Genomic DNA, 22,642 nt, shown 5'->3' on the forward strand with positions numbered 1-22,642 from the left:
CTTGTTTTCTGGAGATGCAGGTTCCGCATCCAACTAGAACCCAGACAAATAAGGCCAAAGATCTGAAATCCACCATTTTACACAGAAGAACCCATCAAAGCTTATGGAGCGTTTTAGAATGCGGGGAAAAGAAAAGGCACATTTGTGAAGAAATCAAGTGCAGCAAAGCTTATTAAAAGTGGAGAGTTTCCATTTACCTGCTGCTTACGCCGGCCGATTCAAACCAAGAGCTCGCAAAGAGGATGAGCAGCAAAGGAGGAAGGCTGTTGAATGCATAAAACGTGGGTTGTATATTTAATCTTTTTTTTCACCCCTTTAATCTCAGATTTTAAAACGAGGAGAAAGGCCGAGGCTCAAAAATAGAGCCCTGGATGGAAAAAAAAGAGGGGTGGATGTTAAGGTGCGGGGGGGGGAAGGGCAGCAAAGCTTCAGGCCACACACAGAGATCTTCAGGGCGGAGGGCTGAGTCAGTCGGCCTTGTCTGCATGTGGTCTGTTGGATGTGTCCAAGTTTATCCCCACTTCTGTTGCACCACCGTTTGTTACAATAAATAGTTAATATCCTCCTCTCAAAACTCATGCTCTCGTCTCTCATTCATTCAGCTGACATTATCTTTTAAAAATACATATTTAAAAACAAAAAAACAGGGACACTATCTGAGGATTAATAATTTCACAGCTAGGCAGGAAGAGGAGTCTGTCTGGATGTGAACAAACATAATCTTGCACACATGGACTGGCTGAAGGGAATTCTCTATCAGGCTGCTGCAGGGTGGTCCGGTCTATAAGTGTCATAATGGAGAGCCATCGCTCCTCTAAGGCTTCTGTGTCTAGACTCTGAGGAACTTATGACTTTTCTTCAACTGCGGTAGGTGCTTTCCTTTTTAAGGATTGTTCATGAGGCCGGAGGATTGCAGGATCTCGTCTTTGAAATTCAATAATCAAAAAAGAGAAGAAAAAAATCACAGCAGTAGCATCATTATCTGTTTGATGGACTGCAAAGAAGTTATCTCAATATATCAAAAATGTGTTCATAGAAGATGGAGCTCTAAACAACTTTAAAATTAATTCGTTCTGTAAATGTTTTTCCTTATTTATTAAACCAGCATGAATAATTTTTTATTTTTTTTTTTTTACTATTTTTAACATCTCAACTGCTCATTTTTGTCAAAATTTGATTTCATTTTCTGGACCAAAAGCAATAATAAAAATATTTTTTCAAAATACTTCCAGAAGAACCGATGATTTTTGTTGCCATTATGGCAACCTAGTATATGTGGAGCACAAGCAGCAACACTTTTTAAATAACTTTATCTCTTGGGAGGTCATAGTTCACAACATTCTCACAAAGTAAACAATACTCTCATGGTGAGGACCTATTAGTTTTAATGTAAAAATGTCATTAATTGGTTAAAAATGTAAATGTTACTCATTTAAAAATCATAGCATGTGGATAAAGCTCCACAATGTTCCCATACAACTGATCAGCATCATAAGTACTTCTTGTGCTATTCAGTCTGTGCATTTGGGCTGTAATTACATTACGACACCACAGTTCCCTTGAGCACTACTCTCAAATGTTTTCAGCGTCTTTTAGGAACCATTTCCCTCAAGGGCAACATAATAACTGTGACTGATTAAGGGCAGGACTGTTGGATGAACAACACAATAAGAATTTTTCCAAGTATGCACTAAAGTGATCATATCCCTGACAGATCTAGATTTAAAATAGTTTTTAATCAGAAGTTGACTTCTATTTGTCTCGGCATTGCGCTAATTAGAATTACAAAAATTCATTTGCTTAATGGAAACAACAATTTAGAAAAAACTATAAAATTATTGCTTCTTGGTGTATTTCACAAAACCGCAATGGAAACACTTTTTTCGCATCACACGAGTCACGTGATCAACAACAGGATGTTACTACTGGTGGAAAAGCCAGAGACAGGAAGTGGCAGGAGGATGATGGCATGGCATGTCTTAATGACTTATTGTGTGAACAAACTTATTCACATGCGACTTTAACGGTTTTTCCTACTCAATGGAAACACCATCATTGCAAAATTGTGTTTAATGACATTAGCCGACAACGTTTTGTAAACATTTGTAACGGACATGTAGCAGATGACGGATCAATTTTTACCCTTCTCCCGTTGAATCAACTTATAGAGTCAATAAGCAAAAGTGTCCACAATAAGTTACACTTTGCAGCCTGAGACTTACAGTGTCTTGTCAAAGTAAATATACAACCTCAGACTTCAATGTATTTTATTGGAATTTTATGAAGAAAAAAAAAAAAAAAAACACCCAACAAAATAGAGCATAATTGCAAGATAGAAATAAAAATTATGCATTTTTACACAATGCACATGTACTTAATGCCTTTAGGAAATGTACAGGGAATGCAGAGAACCACAACTAAGGTGGGAGAAAAACTCCACAAATCTTGCTTTTATGACAGATTAACAAGAAAACCGATGATAGTTTGCCACTCTCACTTTTCCACATATAATAGGAGGAAAAATTGAACCCAAAAAACATGAAAACACAACCGTGATCACATTCATATCCCTGTATTTGCTCACTCCATATTCAGCTTTGACCCTACTGTCTATTGTCCCACAGGCTTGCCAAAATTAACAACATGAGTGCATGTAGGAGTCCACAATCCTAATGGCCTTTCCTGTAAAGTCTGCCATCTGTTAAAGTGATAATCTACATGAAATGTGACCTTTGATGGCAGTTTAAAGACATTTTACTGAGGTCTAAGAAAGCATATTAAAGAGCCAGGGTTACAGCTACAGCTCACTATGAAGAGTAAATACAGAGTAATAGGTTTTCCTATTATTATCAGCTCTGTCTGTGTGTGCTTTGTGTCATTTCTGCAAACCACGGTTTTTAAGGTGTGTCCAAAATGAGGTGCAACATACAGGTATGTTTAACACGACGAGAGCGAGTTTGTGAAGAGGGAAAATGACTTGGCAGTAATGTTGCCAAATTGATTCTGTCTTTATGCCGTCAGTCAAGACTTTTATTATTTACAGGGATTATAGTTTAACTCTAGGTGGCTGGGAGTTAAATTTGCTTTTCTGTTTACTCACATTGCTTCTCTGAGAAGGAAAAACCCCGTCATGATCGGACAACGTCCAAGAAGTCCAAGCACTGAATATTTTTCCTACAGTTTTTAATCTATAGCTGCTTTTTGTAGTGTCTCTTTTAATTTTCCATTTCAGTTTGTGTCTAAAATGATTTGTTTCTACTGGTAGCCTGGTCTTCCAAAAGTCTGGAAGTGTGGGGTTTTTTTTGCTTCAGATGTTTCACATTGGCTGAGGTCAAACATAGCAGAGAATCCAAGATCGAAGGTCAGAAAATACCTCAGGTTACACTTTTATAACAAAAAAGCAAAGAAAAAAAAAATCACTAACAGTAAAAGGGCTGTAAATATGTTCAACATGGATTTATTTTTGCATGATTTGAAAAGCTCAGAGAACAGAAAGATGTCCAATAAAAACCGGTGTGGATTTCCTTAGCATGTGGCAAATAGATTTACCATTACATTATTAACAAGGACGAGTGTGTGCATTTGTGTGTGTGTGTGGGGGTGTGCGTGGGTGTGTGTGTGTGTGCAAAGAACAGATTCAGAAAAGCTGTTTCCATGTCGGCGAGTCTTTGGGGTGCAGATTATATAAAATAAACTGGATTCATTGAAGGCGATTAAACAAATTACTCCACAGGGAAAATGTAAAATTTCTATGAAATGGTACACTGAACACACAAACTCACTCAAAGGGAATACACACCATTTGTATAAAAGTAACTACACCACGTACGTAGCAATGTGAACGTTTAGTATAATTATTGAGAACAAAAGATTAGCATCTGACCATAAAGGGATTATACACCCTAACAAATACAAAAGTAGCAAAGCAAACTTTTGTGATGAAAAAAAGTGTTACATTCTGTATTTGAGTGTATTAATCAATCAAACGTTATCCAGAACATTTGCTTGATCACACTTTTAGTAGTTTGTAATGGCGGCTTGTGGCTTCTTGTGCAAAGGAATCCCCTTTCATTTCATATTATTTATTTTACTACAAATAATTTTATTGCTGTTGCACAACAGCACTGTAGGGGGAACCCCAAAAAACTGCTTTTTGAACAGTAAACAGTAAGTTTTCTGTAAACTCTTGTTTTTGTTGGTTAATTTGATTTTGTTTTGATAGGGGTGGTAGGCGGGCGGTGCACAAGCGACACCCGGGGAGTGACGAGAACAGTTGTGTTTGTGGTGTCTGGCAGCCATCTTCTGCCTGTTTATCTCCACAACAGAGAGAAACGCCGCTGGGTTTGCTTCCATCACTTGCCTGGTGATGTTCGATGGCACTGAGAAGTTTTGTCTGCAACATTTGTGCAGGGCAAAGAAAAGGAATAAGCAACTGGAAAATACTCTGCAGCTATGCATAAGCATGGATCTGGCCAGAGAGCACAGAATACATTGAAATATGAGCCGATTTGGCTGTGATCGGCACTAAACATCTCAACATTCTCCCTTAAAACGAGATAAACATTAATTGGAACACTATGAAACTTTGCTTTGCCAAAAATCACATTGAAATCTCAACAGGCTGCGCTTTCTGTATTGTAGTAGCAGTGAAAAATGAGATTCCCAAAAGCATTCCTCTCTTTAATTTCACATCACAATCTCAACTTCTGCCAATTTTTTTTTTTTTTTTTTTTTGCCTTTTCAGTTTTTGGACTGTAGGCTGGAGCTTATTGATTGACCGGTGGACGCTGGCCAGCGTGTCCTTATTTGAACCGCTGGCGTTAGAATGGCCAAGACTGCAGCGAGAGATAAACTTTTCTCTGCCGAAAACCGCAGCAGGTGGTTTGTGTTTGGGTTGTATGCTGGCTTAGTATCGTGTTACGCACTTCTACACATGTAATCAATTAGTGCATAGTAGATCCTCAGTGTGGCGGGCGATTGCTCGTATGTCTCCACATTCACAATATGGAGAGGGCAACAGAAAGCAATGGGATAACCTGAGCTGACCTGCAACGTTTAGATTGTATTTCTGCTAATTTTACAGTAAGTTACCTGTTCAAATTCCCAGAAACAAATCAGATGTTCCAGAGTCTAAAGGGTTATTGCAAATAATAAAAAAAGATCCTGCAGGATTCTTGATTTTCTTTCTTAACAGTGCCCTTCAAACTAATTACCTTTCCTAATAAAGATGTGGAAGCAGCCTTAAAATAAATGAATCTTACATTGGAGGAGGAAGATTCCCCCCCCCCCCCCCCCCCCCCCGATTAGGAATTATTATGTATGGCACTAAGAGTGCCATTGAGGAAGAAGGAACATTTTGTGTCTCGAGAACCATTTCTGTGTTTACAATATGTTTTGAATCATCATTTTTGTTGAAAGATGAAATAATGACCCATGCTCAGATTTCTGTTTGTGGTAAGCAGAACTGTAATTGTGCTTGTAATTTTATATGTTGATGTTGTCATGCAGTCCAACAAGGTCTCAACAGTCTTTTTGAAGGGAAGCAACAGCATCACATGTCTTCCACCATGCCTTATATTTGATCAATATATATATATATTTTTTTACAATGGAATATTAGGACCATGCTGAATAGAAGTTGAAAATGTTACGAGAATAAAGTTGAAGTACAACCAGGATAAAGTCATAATATTTCGAGAATAGTCACGTGACAAAGTCAAAGTCATAATATTACAACTTTATTCTCATTATATTATGACTTTGCTCACGTAATTTTATTTTTCTTAGCATGGCTGCAAGTGTGAAGGACATTAAAATATGTAGGTAAACACTGACTGGACAATAGTGTTGCAAGAATATTCACGCATCTTTTCAGTGCCTGCAGATAAATTCCTGACAAGTGAGGCACATGTCCAATGATCTACGGGGATTTGAGAGGGAAAAGGTTCCAATTTTGAAGATCCACCTTTGTGTTGTCTCATTGACAAATATGTCTAGCACTAGCCTAATGGGAAACACTTGCACAAATACAGACTCTGTCCTTTTGTCTGTTAGTGGTAGAGAGAGTTGCCTGCAGGGAAAGGTCTCCTAGTCATAACCAATGCAGCTCAACTTGGCTGTGGAGACTGTGACCAAATGTACAAGTTTCTTCTAGCCGAAGGGCTGTTGTAGTATTCACACTGGACTTAGTGTTGGGTACACAATAAAGAGACTCAAAAACATTCAATAAATCAGCAGACCATGCAGAAAAATGCTTAAATTAATATAGATAATACCGCTGATCAAATTTAGAGGGTTAACTCCTTTACAGCATATCCATCAGTAAATATACAGTTCTGAAAAAAATGAAGAGCCCACTGCACTGAACCCGATTGAAAACCTCCTGGTTATTCCACCAAATATTAATTTCTGAACTCTTCCCGAGTTAAAACATTAGTATTGTTTCTAAATTAATATGAACTTGTTTTCTTGCATTATTTGAGGGCTGACCATTTGATTTTCTGAAAAAAATGTACATTTTTCCTTGGAATTTCAGAGATATGTTGTCAGTAGTTCATAGAATAAAAGAACAATGTTCATTTTACTCAAATATATACTTATAAAGAGTAAAATCAGAGAAACTGATCATTTTAAGTGGTCTCTTAATTTTTTTCCCAGAGCTGCATATATGTACACACACACACAATTTAGGGATGTAGCAATGAATCAATGATTGAAATAACTGTCAAATAAATCAGTAATCAATTAATCACTAAATGGAGTATACAGACTCAAATAAACATATTCAGAGCAGTAAATAAGCCACAACTGTACAAAATATATTTACAATTTGCATTTAAGTTAAAATCGCCTTTATCTGTAAAAATGTTTTAGCCAAAACTCCTCAAGCAGCTTTGTTTTGTTATTTTTTCCTAAAGAAATGCTCCAGCGTTGCATTTTAAGGAATTATTGTTCATTTTCTTTTTTTTAAAAAATGGACTTTGATGCATTTCTAATATTGTATAAAAAAGGATTGAGGTTAAATAAATAAAAAATCTGCAGAATATGCCATTTTTAAAAAAATCTAATCAATCAGAACAATCGATTAATTGATTACCAAAACAACAGATATTTGCAATCCTAATACAATAAAGTATAATAAAGTTAATATACACACATGTCATACATCTGACTACCTACTGATGCGCGTTACGAAACAACCCGAGTCAAATCAAGGCAGCTGAAGTTTAGTTTTCTCGGTCTACTTTGCCGTTTCAGGATTGGGACAACTTCCCGTCTGTGATTGTGGAATGATTTCTGCTCTCTGGCAGAAAATCCTGAAGGACAGCGTCTCTCCATGAGCTCCTGACCCTAAGCTCGAGGACACGGGTTATCAGCAGGACAATGACCCAATGACTTTCCAGCTCCCCTCACCTGTTGGCCGCTGCAGTGCATTGGGAAAGTATTAACCTGATCCTCTGAAACTTCGGTCTGTGCTGTGATGATTTCACAATCCTTGCGGTGGTTGTGCAGCCTTCGCATTTTGGGAACTAACTTTCTGATGAACGCAAGTTGGACAGGGTGGGACTACCCGAGGCGTAAATAATCTCGCAAGTTGTGGTTTGCTACCATTAAATCCAGATGTTCTCCAACAGGTAAGGCCTGCAGCCTCGTCAAAAACTCACCAAATCCCTCGGCTCTCTGTGCTGATCCTGACACAGCTCATTAAACTGTGATTACACACCTCCCGAGGGTTAAGGCCTCGGACCTGCTCGTTTTAACGGCAACAGAAAACAGAGCTCGCAAAATGAATCCGAAAGCGTCCACCAATAATCCTCCATTGTAGTTTACCTCAGAAAAAAATGCCCATGTAAGCAGTAGGATGTAAACAAACATTAAACGGGAAGCATTTTTTCACAAAGAGGACTGATCAGAAGGTGCCACAAGCTGTGACAGCCTCCTACCATAGCATTAGCTATTGGCTGACCTCGAAGGTACTCTCCACGTCTCTCCTTCCTTCCTCGCATTTTCCGGAAAGTTATTGGGGATCTGGGGAGAGAGGCCGAATTAGCCCGAGATGATGAAGAACAGATTTCAGATACAGGTGTTTCAGAGGAAATGGATGGGAGGTCCAGCCACATTTAGCTAATTCAGTTAGATAATTAAATAGTTTTAGACATGCAGTCCAAGTATGGAGCTTTTATTGGTTAATTTTATTAGAAGATTTCCCATTCTGCTTGCTTGGCATGTCCTCGGAGTTGGATTACGGAAAACATGTCAATCCTAGCTGCAATAATACTTCTCGTCTTCTTCCTCTATTTTAATGGTCACTCTTTTCTGCTTAGTTTTAAACTTGACCCACAAACTTGACCCTGACCTTTTTTTGGAGTCTGCATACAATTATTCGATTACTAAATTAGTTGAGGATTATTTCTGTAATCGATTAATCATGATTAATCTAACTAATCGTTTCAGCCTTATTATCAAATACCTTCTTACCCTCACTTTGAGACTCCTTTCCAGAAAATATCAACCATTCTTCCGAAATGTATTGCTTGCATTTCCAGACTCAACCAAGTGCCATTCAACAATTAAAGGTTTGCTCCCAAAACTTACTGAGAATTTATTGGAACTTGGCGACTTGCCTAGAACCTATTAAATATTTCGCTGGAACTTAAAAGTTTTTGTCCAAAATTTACAAGATACTTTCCAGGAAATGCTATGGGATTATTGGTTACCCTTTCATAATTTACCAAGTAGCCTCCCAGAACTTGAGATTAGTTTCCCAAACTATTTAACTCGATGGTTACTTTTCCAAAACCTCTCAAGTACTTTATCAGAACTATGAGATTACTTTGGATTTCCCTGGAACTTACTGGTTGCTTTCCCAGACTATAGAAAGTACTACACTAAAACCTAAAGGTAACTTTGCTAGAACCTACCCCATCAGGCATTTTCTGTTTACTTTACAGAATCCACCAAAGAATTTCTTGTAACTCTTATGGACTGTGTAGGTTACTTTACCAGGAAATTTCCAGGAAACTTCTCTAAAGCAAAACGAGTCATACGTCCATTTGGTTCCATTTGGCTGCCGGTCCACTGAGGTATTTAGGAGGAAACATTGTCCCAGTGGCAGAACAAAAATGTTCCCCAGCTGAGACAAGGTTTGAGACCTGACACGCTGGTTTCGAACTTATAACTGCAGTCCACCTTGTTTTGGGGAACTTTTATGTTTCTTGGTCTTTCTAGGCTCAAGTGTTACTATGATGCACACCATGAACCATCCTCCAGTCAAAACCGTGTGAGCCAAAAGTGTTTATTTTAAACTCTCCAGTAATTACCTAAATATGCCTCGAAGATATGCGCGGTGGAAGAAGAATGTCATGTGTATATTTAGAGTAAATGCTATGATAGTTACAGTCAAAACACGACACAGCAGCTAATACACCGCTGCCTTAAAAACGAGCAGCTTCCTGGCACTAATGTGCTGGAAAGTCATTAAAAGAGCTGGACTTCTTCTATTAATGTTTCACAGAGCATTTTAAAAGCGGCGCTGAGAAGATCTGTGGTTGGTGTGCCGTCGGGAGAGCTTTCAAACAATAGACAGAATGGGGTTTCCGCTGCTTTGTGATGGAAAACTCGCCAGGCTGTGGCTGTCTGCCATTACAGTGAGCCGGCCACAATTAAGAGGAAGACTTAAATGTGAAAGCGGCTTGGTGCAAAAGCATGCACGACGCTTTGTCGTCAAACGCAGTCTGATGCGTCTACTAAAAGGGAAGAATGAACTCGAAATGCGGTCCGTTTTATTCATAAAAGCGAATCTGAAGAGTTTAAAAGTTCACGCTGCCACAAAAATAAAGAAAGGAAGAAAACAGAGCATAACGGTGAATTTGAAATCACCATCTCTGATAGAAATGAGTCTGCTGAATGTAATAAACAGTGAAAAAAAAAAAAAAAGCTCAACTCAAACATTATTCTTGGTGAGCCGCCAGGTTTTTGTCCTCATCCAGGCCCAGAGTACTCTCAAGTGGGCCTGAGTGTTGTCCTGGTGTTTAAAGAAAAGGAAAACAAGCCAGAGGCTCCGCTGCGAGACATACAGCTACACTCCACTCTAAACACGCACAAAAATGCACAACTGTCCACATTTCCGTCTTCCCTTTTGCCTGCCTGCTGTGCTTGAACACAGAAGATTTACTGTTATTAATCTATTTTTCACAGTCTAATTTTCTACTGACACCTCCAGTTAACGCTCGTCCAGCTCAGACTCAAACCAACCAAAGGAAGTTGCGTTTGTAGCTTCACCGTCAAGACATTGCGGTTATTTTATAGGCATGTGTCATTTGGCTGTGTTTGGGTTCCAGTCTCAATTTGAAATGATTATTACTAAATTGTTTCAGCATATCATTTCTACAGCTCAAAGTCATTTTAGTGAGACAACAGAGTGACTAGATGTTTGTTTTGTGGGCGCAGCAGCAGCCCTAAAACACCTGTTACTGTAAGATGGCCATCAAAAAGAAAACACTTATCCTATGCTTACAAAAAAAGTGAAAAATTTAAGAAAAATATGAATAGGCAATAAAGAAGTACCACTCTTTTTAAGGTAGCACTGTTTAAATCTAGAGTTTGCTGTCAGATTGCACAGATAGCTAAAATTATCTTGTTATAAGAGCAGGATGGTAAGAAACATTCTGCATTTACTGCGCATTCTATATTTTTGCATTCAAAATTTCATTTATTTGTCATTTTGTTTCACTGAGGGCTTGTTTTGATGTTTTCTGTCCATGAAGCCAAACTTTTGTTGATTATGATTGACTTGCAAAAGCAACAAAAAGGGGTAAAATATTTTCCTAATCATTTCTTCAGGTAAAATGGCCCAAAAAGAAATTTAACCGACTCTGAAAAGCCAAAAATGACAAACAGTCGATTGGAGGGATGCAGCGCTCTCAAAATGACTAAGATATTGTAGTGTGATCACAGAACCAAACATTTTGTTGCAAATAGTCAACAGGGTCACAAGAAACACGTTGAGAAATAAAACAGATAAAAATAAAAAAAGTGAAAGAACGGAAAATGCGTTTTCCTTTTTTTCATGTAGTTTTGTAATAATTCTGAACAGTAGTAGTTGCTAAATAGCCGTGCACATGTAGATACTCTCTATTATACAAGTTATATCGAATAACTTCTTCAATATGTTATTAACATTTTTGGATTAACAGAGTACTGTACTTGGTAATTAATAGAAATGATTTTTAGTCAGAGAAAACAAAAACAAACTTGCCTAATAATTGTGCAAAGTGCATCGTAATCAGTAGCACACAATTCACCATACAATATGTATTTATGAGCAAGTCCCCTTATGGTTTAAAGCATAAAGTCCAGAGAAAAATTTCACCAATATATCAGTTATAAGTACCATTAAAAGTAGTGAAGTCTAACTTAGACAGTAAGTACTAAACTGAATTTAAGGAATGTTTGTGTGCAAATTTAGCCATTTTCAGAGGGCATAAATGTGAGGATGTAATAATTTATTCCTTCACAGAAGCTGCATTTATCTGGTTACAATTTGCAGAATATTTTTTAAAAAGTCAAATATCACTTTTCTTTAACTAATACTAAATTTTATGTGTCCAGTCATGTTAAAACACAGGCAGGCTTTGTTCCCACATTGTTCCCACATGACTTTGTGTCTCATTTTTGCTCTTGACAGGTGGATTTTAAAACCATTGGAGGTCAAAGCTGTGCACTCTGCAACAAAGTCATCCAATAGGAAGAAAGAGATTTAGGGCGGGTCCTTATAGAGACAGACTGTTTTGTAGAGCTAATTCCAGGTGCTTTTGAAATTTTTGCATAACAGGGAGGCATTCAAAACCCCAAGATTTCTCATAAAATACTGCATATAAAATATAACGGGGATGCTTATGGAGTTAAAGAAGTGGAAGTGAAGATGAAAATTAAAGATTTTTTTTGTTATAATTAAGAAAAGATGATGTGAAAATATGTATGTGCTTTGCTTATTTGATAAATAATTCTGGATATAAAATGGTTCTAATTGAGGTTAATGACTCTAGTGAGTCTAATCTTAGCCTGAATACTTTGCCTCGTATGTTTCCCATGCCCCACTGTCACCCAAGAGCGCAAGCCACATATTTTAAACAAAAGGTATTTCCTCTGCCATTATTTTTATTTTTAATAAGATTTCTGCTCATAGCGACCAAGTGAGGACCCCGTGTGCTCCACTGCATAGCTCGCATTTTTACACACGGGCTGTTTATACAGCTGCATAACTCTCGGAGCCTGGTTTTGGGCCGAGCAGGGTGACGCAGATGTTTGGGTTCTGGTCGGTGCCATCTGGTAACTCCGGCTCCCAGGAGAACATAGCGGGACGAGGATTTAGCTGTGGAAGGTGGAGCATGGAAAACAGATACGGTGTCCATGGGGATAAGAAGCGTACGGGGGAAAAAAGAAGGCATTAGGAGTAAAACGTTTGGAGGATGAAAAACGTCTGAATGGAACAGGTTGAAGAGGAGATGGAGGGCAGGGTGAAAGGTTTAGTTGGGGTAGCTGGTGTGAACTAAACGACAGCAGGTTGGATGGTGGGAATGTTGTGAAATTGCGGGCATTAAGAAGCGAGGAAACGGGAGGGCAAGAGGGCACGGTGCGAGCATCTCGGTGAGTGTTGCAGTGGGGAAAAAAAAGAAAACGTACAGTTCCTTGCAAACATGTCCATACGTCTTGATCCCCATCACATTTTTTCACGCTATAACCACAGACGGATGTGAAAAAGCAAAACAAAGCGGTACGAAAGAGGCAAGTTTAGAAGAATCCTTACGTTTTTCATATTAAGATTTCAAATCTGTGGCATGCACAGTTATTCAGTCCCCTCATGGAGCCAACTTCCTTCAGATGCCATCTAATTATAACAGAGTCCAGCTGTCTGTAATTTAATCTCAGAGATAACGCTGTGAACACGTTTAGAGCACAGTTGAGGTATGAAACGACAGCCCAAGCTTTGGACATATCGCACAATCCGTCAGCCAAACACTTAAAGAATATAACAAAAACAAAAAATACAGAGACATGGCAAGAAGAAACCCTTTGTTGAAAGAAATGCATAAAGTATGCATGTTAGAAAAATGACACTGCACATTTCCCTGAAAACACCAGAGCCTGTAGAGAGTGTGAAAGATTCAGGATTAAGGAATTCATCTTTTAGCAGCAACAATCTTAAATATACAGCCGGTGAGGCAGTAGATTAAAGCATTAAAATGGACCAGTCAAAGTCTAGACCTAAAGCACAATGAGAATATGATTCACAGATCATATTCAGATTGACTGAACTTGTGAACTCAGGGCATCATGTTAGAAACAGGCAAAAGCTCCAGTCTCTGAGTAGTAAATAAACCCAAAACAACAGCCGTAAGGTCAAATAGGGGCTGGAATCTTACAGTATGCAAATCAGCCTTTTCGGATGTCTTTTAGAAAAAAATAAAGAAAACCATGCATCGTTCTTTCCTTCCACTTTGCAATAATGCACTTCTTTGTGTTGGTCTATCACATAAAACCCCAATAAAACAATGGTTTATAGCTCATGAAGTCACATCTTCCATCTAACATCATTCCATTCCTCTCATCCTTGCAGCTAAATTGGTCCCTGCTCAACACTAAACCACATCAGTAACACGACTACCATCTCTCTCTGGAAGTGCCGCCGTGAGATGCGTATGGTTTATGTGTGTATAATTAGTAGGTAACTGGTCAGACGGCATAAACTAACACCTAATTACAACTCATTAACTTCACCAAACAACTCAGAGTCTTATGACAACTTACTGGATGCATCTATTAGGAGAGCACTTCTTCCGCATGTTGAAAAGATTACACGTTTTGATTGCAAACACATTCCCAGCAGGTTTCTGTTGGCAAAATTCATCAGCCAATCAGCAAAACAGCTGCATTATGTTAAACAAGGGCCAAAAGTACCAAACATATGCACAATTATTGCTCTCCATGCTCGTGAACAAGAATCATGTTCATCTGACATGTGTAATTCTGCGCTATCTGAGTCATAGTTCATGTCAGGCCTCCCCATCTGGACAAATAATGACTAATAAAGACTCTTTTGTCCCCTGAAGGAATTTAGTTGCAGAAGACGGTCAAGGGAGATAAGTGGAAGAGCAGAACTTCTGAAAAGAAGCGGATCCAGTGGGGGGGGTGACCACCGCTGCAGCACAGAGTGTACACGAAATGAGTTTCATTTCCTAGCCGACGAGCACGTCCACGCAAGGAAATGGAGTTCGCGGCCCAGACACGTAAAAATGCCACTTCGAGCCGATTCGTCCAAACGTCCGATGAGTCGTCTGAGGATTGAGGCCTCGGGCCACTTCGGTTCCTCTCCCTTCACTGCCTTTCCTGTCTGAGCTTCTGGCACTCTTTGATTCAGCTCAGCTGTAACAACAGTAAATCTGAAGGCTGCAGGTTGTTTCGGGTGGAGGAGTTGGAGGCAGTATGGGAGTGGAACTTTACTTCACTCAACCCTGTTTAATGGGATCTCTTTGAGATTGGGCATCTTGTGTTTTTTAACAGAGAGCTAAAGAAAAACGGTACCCACCAAACTTATTGCCTGCCTTTTTATAGATGCGTGAAAAGCTTTTAAATCAGCTCAGCAGTACAATCACAGTGGCTCCTCTTTGTCCAATTTCCATCAGATCAGATCTACTATCCTCCAACATATCTGAATCAAATTAATGGTTTGTTACCAGTCATCTGCAGACCAACTCCAGTCCAGTTACAGTTTCAGTGGAGGTCAGGAAACTCTGCTGGTTTATGTTTGTGGCAGTGGGACAGAAAAGGCTTCTTTTTTTTTTACTGGTATGCCACGACAAGTTGGTGTAAAAGAACCAACTTGTTGAGTAATGATTATTGAGTCTTGATTTTTGCATGCTGTCACTCTTTGTGTTTTTTTCGACATTGGCAGCATATCAAAGTTTTGCGCACATTTGTCATTGAAATACAGCTGGAGACCAAGAGCAATGTTGCAATTGCTGTTTCCATTAACTAAGAAATGCAATTAAAAAAAAAAAAAAGTATTCACACGTGAATGAGTTTGATCACGCGATGAGTCATAAAAAAAATAAAATAAAATCGCCACGCCGTCCTCTTCCTACGACTTCCTGTTGTCTTCTTCTTCTTTTCCGCCAGTGGTAACATCCAGTTGCCGATCACGTAACTTGTGTGATGTGAAAAAAGTGTTTCCGATGCAGTTTTGCAAAATACACCATCTTCAACACAGTTGAAGTTTTTTTTTTTTAAACTGCCATGTTTTCATTGAGAATTTATTTTCATAATTCCAATTTGTGCAATTTTAAGGTCAATGCAAACATAGCTTCTAATTTTCTTCTTTGATTTTTTTTTTTTTTACTTTTCACACACTATAATAGGTTGTCTTTATCTCAGCTACAACAAACCTAAAATCCAAAGAGTTTGAAAACTTGGTGAACTATTTCTCAAAGTTCTTTACCAATTCAGCTTGAACTTTTGCACCGTCACAGTGAAACTGCACTGTGGAAAAAAAAAAAAAAAAAACTTTACAGGAAAATATCCAGTCTCTTTCCAAACCTATAGGCAAATATGACCAAGATCCATCTCATGTGTATTTTAAGTTCCACCAGGGGGCGGTGCATTCAAGTCTGAACGGCAGTCATTGAGCTGAAAACACACAAACTCGCGGTTTAAGCAGAAATGGCAAAACTCAAACGTCAATATTCGTATAAACCCACACGAAATGTATAAAAAGAATATTTTTGACACAATTCACATGAACTTATTTGTGATGGAGAGCATTATTTTATGTTTGTAATCCCATAGAAGGAAGCTTGCTGCAGTATCTTTGCTGCAATCAGTGTGTGAAGACTGCATCAAACTGGAAAGAATAACACTGTCTGTGTAAACTGAAACTGGCTCCCGAACTAAATTCAACTAGGCCGTTGAAGAGGAGAGGCCGTGTGCACTGAGCTGTGCTTTTCCATCCGAGGTGTAAGAAACCAACTCAAATCATGTAAACCGTAGGAAAAAGAAGGCGACAATAAGTTTGAGCTCGGTTTTAATGTTGCAGCAGAGATCAAAAATATTGTTGCCCTTCTTTCACTCTGCCCTCCCCCATCATTCTTCTCACAGACTCCCAAAACAATTCGTCTCGTAAAACCCAAACTCGCCTCGCCATATGTGAAAACGCATGGCTCCCGTGGGTGCCCTGAAAGAAAATTACTGGCCACAAGACAGCAGTATAGGATTCTTGTTTTCGTGCTTTGTTTTTTTGGAAGGTTTGTCAGAATCAGACACTGCAGACCTAAACTCCAGCAGCTCTAACTGATGTAATAATGGCTTTTCTTTTTTTTTTACTTTGAGTATGATTGTGGTCTTCTGTAATATTAGACCTGTTTGCACTTTGGGTTACATTACACAAAGAGGGGGGAGGAGGAGATAGTATACACACTGCTGAAAAAGGACGCTAAGTATCTAAATCCCTTCTGTAAACACCGCTCCTGTGGCCACGTGCCAATTTGCAGCACTCGTCAAACTCACATATATCATGTGTGCTATATTGCCTGCGGTGCCTTCCTGTTCCCCTCGGCATGTTTTATTGTTCCAGTTTCAACATTAAACATTGTTTTTATTGTGTATTTTTGATAAATGACTTTAGTTCTGACAAGTGATATTTAAACATTTGTTTACGGGGTCTAAATGTATCCTCTTGGTGCTAAATGTCAGTCTCACCGAAACACAGTTCTACAAGTCAAGACGCCCCAAAAGAGTTTGCATTGCAATATTTTTTTTTTACCCGTTTAAAGTAGACATTTGGATCGATGATAGAATAGGGAAAACAGATCCTCTTAAGGAAGTGAGCTCTTCAAAATTCCCTTTAAATGGGAATTTGCAGAGCGAGCTAGCTAGTTGTTAGCACTGACTTTGGCAATGGACCAACCATCTATAATCCAAGAAACTGAGGATCAATCTAAATGGTCATTTATATCCATGGTCTTTTACAAAGAAGGTCATGTTAGGACAGCTAAACCTGCTAACTGTTAGCTTTGATGCTCCTTTTAAAGCTAATCTCTTTCGGCAAAATGCAACAGTTCCACAAGCCTTCCACTGCAGTTAGACAAACAAATGGAAACATAAACCCGACCTACAAAGTCAGTCACAAGTTCAAATTTGAAGCTACAGTTTTACAATAATGGAAGTGGGGTCAAAATCATCTCAGAGACGTTCTGACCAGCGAGGCAAGGAGTCGTCAAAGCAGCATTCAGCCATTTTAAAACAACCGGATCCTTATGGAAACACGATGATCTGAACCTTTACATCTAATGACGTTCACTTGAAACGGATATTTGGATAAAAGCCTGGCTAATTAGCTTGACTCTCAAGTGAGAACCTCTCTCTGTTTCTAAAAATCGAGGCAAAATTAAGAGAAGCTGTTAAAATCTGATATAGTCAGAAAAAGCTAAACCAAAAGGCCCCCAAATACACAAAGTAGCTTTACAAAATGAAAGTGTCACAAAACACCATTGTAAATTAAATAATGAAATAAAACTGGTTGACAAAATAAACTCCCCATTTAAAAAAAAAATGTTTTAATTTCTAGAGACTTATTTATTGATGAAATATTTATTAATAGTTGTATTTATTTATGTATTTAGTTTTATATGATGCAGGTCACCATACCTGCATTGATCAGGCTCAAAAGGGATTGCTGAATTGGAGTGACCAAACCAAACGAGTGTGTTGCCTCTCAGAGTGGGATTTTCCAATCTCCACAGAAACCTAGACAAAAAAAGGGGGAAAAAAATCAATTAGTTTAACAAGTCACAGATTTAAGCTATGTTTATGGAAGAAGTATTCTAGGCTGTTTGTCTTATTTTGTTGTCTCTCTAGAATGGATGTGAAGAAAAGAAAATCTAGACATATTTTTATAAGTAGCAAGACGTGAAAACACAGCACATGTAGTGCGAAATCAGTAAGAAGAAACGCCCAACATAAGGAAGCATACTTTATGGTTTATTATCGTTTTCGGTGTAGGGTTTCGTTAGGATTATCTCTCAACTGACACAAGAAGCATTTCGGTGCCATTATCCCCGTTTTGTTAAACCCAGCCAAGTTTTAAACATCAGGCTTCACTTCTCCGTCTCTAGTGGAAACCGTGAGCGTTCGGAATGATGGGAAACTTTTACTACACCAACATGTAAACTTTGAGGAAACTAATTGTGTGTCATTATGCCCACTGCACTGCTCTGGCACTTTTCTTTGTTTACTTAAACTGAAAACAAACCCCAAGAAGCTTGGCTCTAATTGTGTGGTTGGTTTATTTTATTTGTATAGAGCAGCATTATGTTCCTTCAAGCTTTGGATTACACTCTGATATTTCCCCCCTACTTTAAAAACACACCACTTGTATGTCTCTGTGCGAAACATCTGGATCACAAAGCTACTTTCTCTCTCTCGTTTTCTTTCTCCCACTACCCAAATCAAAACCAGCGATCTTTGACTTGTAGCATTCGAGTTGGGTAAGATGTGCTGCTAATATATGTCAGCCCATATTGCTTTTGAACATCTGCCAAGCACTTCCAAGTGTTTCAACCAACTTGTTGTGACCAAGCTGAAGCATGGAGTTTAAATGGCCCGTGTATCAACAAGTAGGCCACAAGCACGCACGCAAGCAGAGCAACGGTCACATCACGTCTCTCGTCATTTACGCTAGCTGAGCTAGCAGCGTGCTGGATGTCATAACGGCGCCTCGTGAAAGTATTCACGCCCCTGGAGCTGTCGCCACGTCACATCTTAATTCATTTTATTGGGATTTTATATCATAGGCCAACGCAGAGTGACACAAATGTCGTATTTTGCGTATAAAAATCTGAAAAGTGTGGCGTGCATTTTACGCTGGTCGCTGTATTTAGCATCGGCAACAAAAAAAAAAGATAAAAAAATATTTTCCTAATTATAACAGGTTTTACTCTAACATTAATTTCAATAGATGTCCATCTCTGAGTAGCTTTTCTGTTTCTGTATCCCCACAGCATTGTGCTGCTACCACCATGTTTAACCCAAGGTATGGTGGAAAACTTTAATCCTGTAAGTCCTAAACAGAGTGCCGGCGATCTGCAACACGTTGCGCCATCTGAAAAATTTGAACGGTTTCCGGAAGGGGAGACGTTGCGCTTTCCAGCCACTCTCGGGTTAGTACGGTAATTTCACCTCCGCCGTAACAGAGTGAAATTCATCTGAGGGGCGCTCTTTTAATAGACGGTAAATTGCGAACACAACTTGTTGGATATTGAAAGTTCCAGTTGTTATGGATAAATGGGCAAACATATTTACTCGTCGGACATTTAAAGAACTGCGTACAATTAAAATAAGGAAAAATTTCCAGGCGGAGATTTTAAAATTAGGACATAAAGGGTAAAAAAGGACTTCTTTCAGCAATGACTTCTACAACTCTTCTATAAATGCCAGTGAACAAATCATAGTTGTCAAAAATATATTTAGTTAGTTCGCAGTGAGTTTGCGCTCACAAAGTTTTGCATACGGTCAAAAAAAAAAAAAAGGCAAATTTTATTTCATTTCACTAATGTTCAACGACCTTTCAGGCCTTTCACACTGCAGCCGGATTTACACTCACTTGGACTGGATTCTACACACAGTTGTGCTATTCACTAATTATATTCCACCTTTTTGCAGGACTCTGGTGTCCTGCTGACAGATTCTCACAGCAGAGCTACTGATAACTTCTGAAGCGAACTGGTTCCAGCAGGCTTGATTTAAAAATGCAAAACACCGGCGGTCACCTGAACACATCATCCCTCGGGTGATATGTTTACTATTTGGAAACCTTGCAGATTCCCCCCCCCCCATAAAACAATTTTGTTCAAATAAATAAATAAAACAAAGGCGCAATTAGAAAAGCTCAAGACATGCTTTTGCCAGGTTGATGCAGTGGAAGTGAATGGCGATATGCAGTTGGGCTGAGCACTGAAAAGACACTGACTTATTACTTTTTGTAAAAAATCTAATAGAGTGAGGAGAGATGTGGCAAACCTGGATTTCATAAGGAGGCCGCTCTCTGACTCAAACCGTTAGCGTGTGGTAAGGCTGCGGGTATGTTTGGAAGAGAAGACGAGGAGGAAGAAAGGGAGGAGAAGCTCGTGATTCTGTGGTATGACCAGCGAGTGGAGCATGGAAGAACCCGCTGACCTTAAGATCCTCCTTTCTCTTCCTCGCTCGTGCCGTTTCCATCACCTCCAGTTTATCCTGTGTTAATAATAGGCAGAGGCCTGCAAGCATCCAGGATGTTCACAACCAACCAAATGCTATTTTTCTTTTTCCCCCTTCTCCAATTTTAAACCTCTTTTGGCCAGTCGTGACAGAATAAATCTTCAAGGATTAAGCCAAACGGTGAAATCTTAGCGTACATTGCTCTGGTGGAGGGTTTTAAATGTAATGCAGAAGGCGTGTGCGTGTGTGTGTGTGTGTTGGAGGTGAACTTGACAGTTATAGTTCCTCATTATTCAGACCTCAGCAGTGGTTTCACAGTCCTGTGCGGTGTGCGACACCAGACAGCAGCCATCAACAGTCTACCTCTCACCCCGTATCTCACACGCATCCCACACAGGGTGCAAAAAAAAACAACAAAAAAAACATCAACATCGACAACACCAAGCTGGTTTTGTGCGAAATCACGTGTTCGGCTAAATTATTCAACGGCCCGGGTTTCAGTTTAGAAGCAAACTGGTACGAGTTGGGTTTGCTGACATGTATGTGCTGAGCCGTGCCGAGTCACTGCCGTCCCTTTAACCGTCTTCGCATTGTGTGATTTATGTGCTCGCGTGTCGGCAAGCAGGAGGTTCTAATTTTCAACAGCAGCAGCTTAATAAGCACGTATTGTGTGCTAATCTTCATATTACATACATATGATTTGCGCGGACACACATGCGCCGAGCTGTCGCTTTGAAAAGCTGCTGCCGTCAAGTTCAGAATTTAATCGATTCAAACCGCAATATTTTTCCAAAAGAAGAAGTACCATTTTTCCTCAGTTTCCCACTGCCCACCCCCCCACCCCCCCACACTGTCCACAGTTTGTTTTAATTACTTCAAGCTGGAAGCGTCCCATTTGGTGTAAATTGAATTGCAGCATAGTTGGGAGTTTTTAAAATCCCCTTTGTTCATTTTGCACAGTCCTCGTGTGTGTGTCCTTTTGATAAAATACGCTACTTTTCAAATCAAACAAAGAACACGATAAATGTTAGGTCTTTTGAAGCGGTACGATGCAATATGGTTTTTTCTTTATCAAAGTTGACACTAAAGTCACTTGCTTGGCTATAAACTGAAACATACTGAACATTTAAGGTAGAACAGGTTTATTTTATGCCATCCAAAAGTATTCACACTTCTTTTTTACGTCATGTTGCCACCACAAACCACTGTATTTTATTATGTTTTTATGGAACAGATTAACACAGAGTATTTTTGTCAAGGGGGAGAAATGCATGGTTTTGAAAATAAAACAAAAAATGTCAAAAGTGAGTCATCCATTTACAATCAGACTCCTTTGAATCAGACTCCTTCACTCAATTATCCTTGAGTGAAGGATAATTCTGAATTATAATTGCAACAATAGTGCAAACTATTGTTTTGCACTATTCAAATCTGGCTTCAAGTCACTAAATGGAAGCCATTGTTGGAAAAAAAACCCCCAAAACAAAACATCAGAAGCTTTAATTAAAAGTTACCACAATCCATGAAGAGGACACAGTTAACATGTGAAACAAATTGCGAAACGCTACATGCGACAGAAAGCCAACACTGCACTCACCCTCCCCCAGGGGGAAACATGGTGATGACAGCGTCATGCTACAGGAATTATGGGAAGATGAACAGAGACTGATATTGGGAAATTCTTGATCCAAACATTAGAATTTGCAAAAGACTTGAGTGGGTAGAGGTTCAGCTTTCAGCAGGGAATTTATACTAAACATGCAGCCAAAAGTACAATCGGAAACTATAGTTGGAAGGCCTAGTCATCTAAACTCAATTAGGAATCTACAGATAGATGTGAAAATTTATCTTCAAAAACGATCTGCGTCAAAAGTGATTCTTAAACAATTTTTTAAAAGACTTGGTCGTCTTCAAACGACTAGAAGCTGGTAGGGACAGACACCAAAAAAGGCAATGAAAGCTGGTTCTACAAATGAATACAAAAGCAAAAGGCAGCTAAAAATTGTAAAAAAAAAAAAAAAAAATATTGCTAATTTTCCTTCCACTTCACCAACTACCTTGTGTCAGTGCATCTTACAAAATTCTCAAAAAAAACATCAAATTTGTGGCCGTAACTACAAAAAACTTGAGCAACGTCTAGTGGTGTGAACATTTTAGCGCTGCAATCAGTGCTAACGGCTTGCTCCCCTAGCGCTGGTTTCCATTTAGCTTGTGAATCTACCAGAATAGAAAAAAAAAAAAAACAATACCAGGTCCAGCTTAAAGAAAAAAAATGCCCTTATTTGAAGCTGCTGCCATTTGTGACCAAGCCACTAGTTTGCATTTGCAGTGTACAGAATCGTGCACCAGCCCAGACACATAAAAATGTCTGCCAAACTCTAAATTTATAACTAGT

The 22,642-nt window shown here is 39.0% G+C and overlaps 1 long non-coding RNA gene across 1 annotated transcript in view; it reads right to left on the bottom strand.

Moving 5' to 3' along the window:
• Positions 1–22,642, bottom strand: part of LOC116737073 (uncharacterized) — a 48,673-nt gene that overhangs the window by 9,702 nt on the left and 16,329 nt on the right. The window contains exon 3 of the long non-coding RNA XR_004342729.1: positions 17,701–17,799. This is a non-coding gene — a long non-coding RNA (uncharacterized LOC116737073). The remainder of the gene's footprint in view (positions 1–17,700; positions 17,800–22,642) is intronic.

This window comes from Xiphophorus hellerii, chromosome 17, assembly GCF_003331165.1.
Source record: "Xiphophorus hellerii strain 12219 chromosome 17, Xiphophorus_hellerii-4.1, whole genome shotgun sequence".
Classification (NCBI taxonomy): Eukaryota; Metazoa; Chordata; class Actinopteri; order Cyprinodontiformes; family Poeciliidae; genus Xiphophorus; species Xiphophorus hellerii.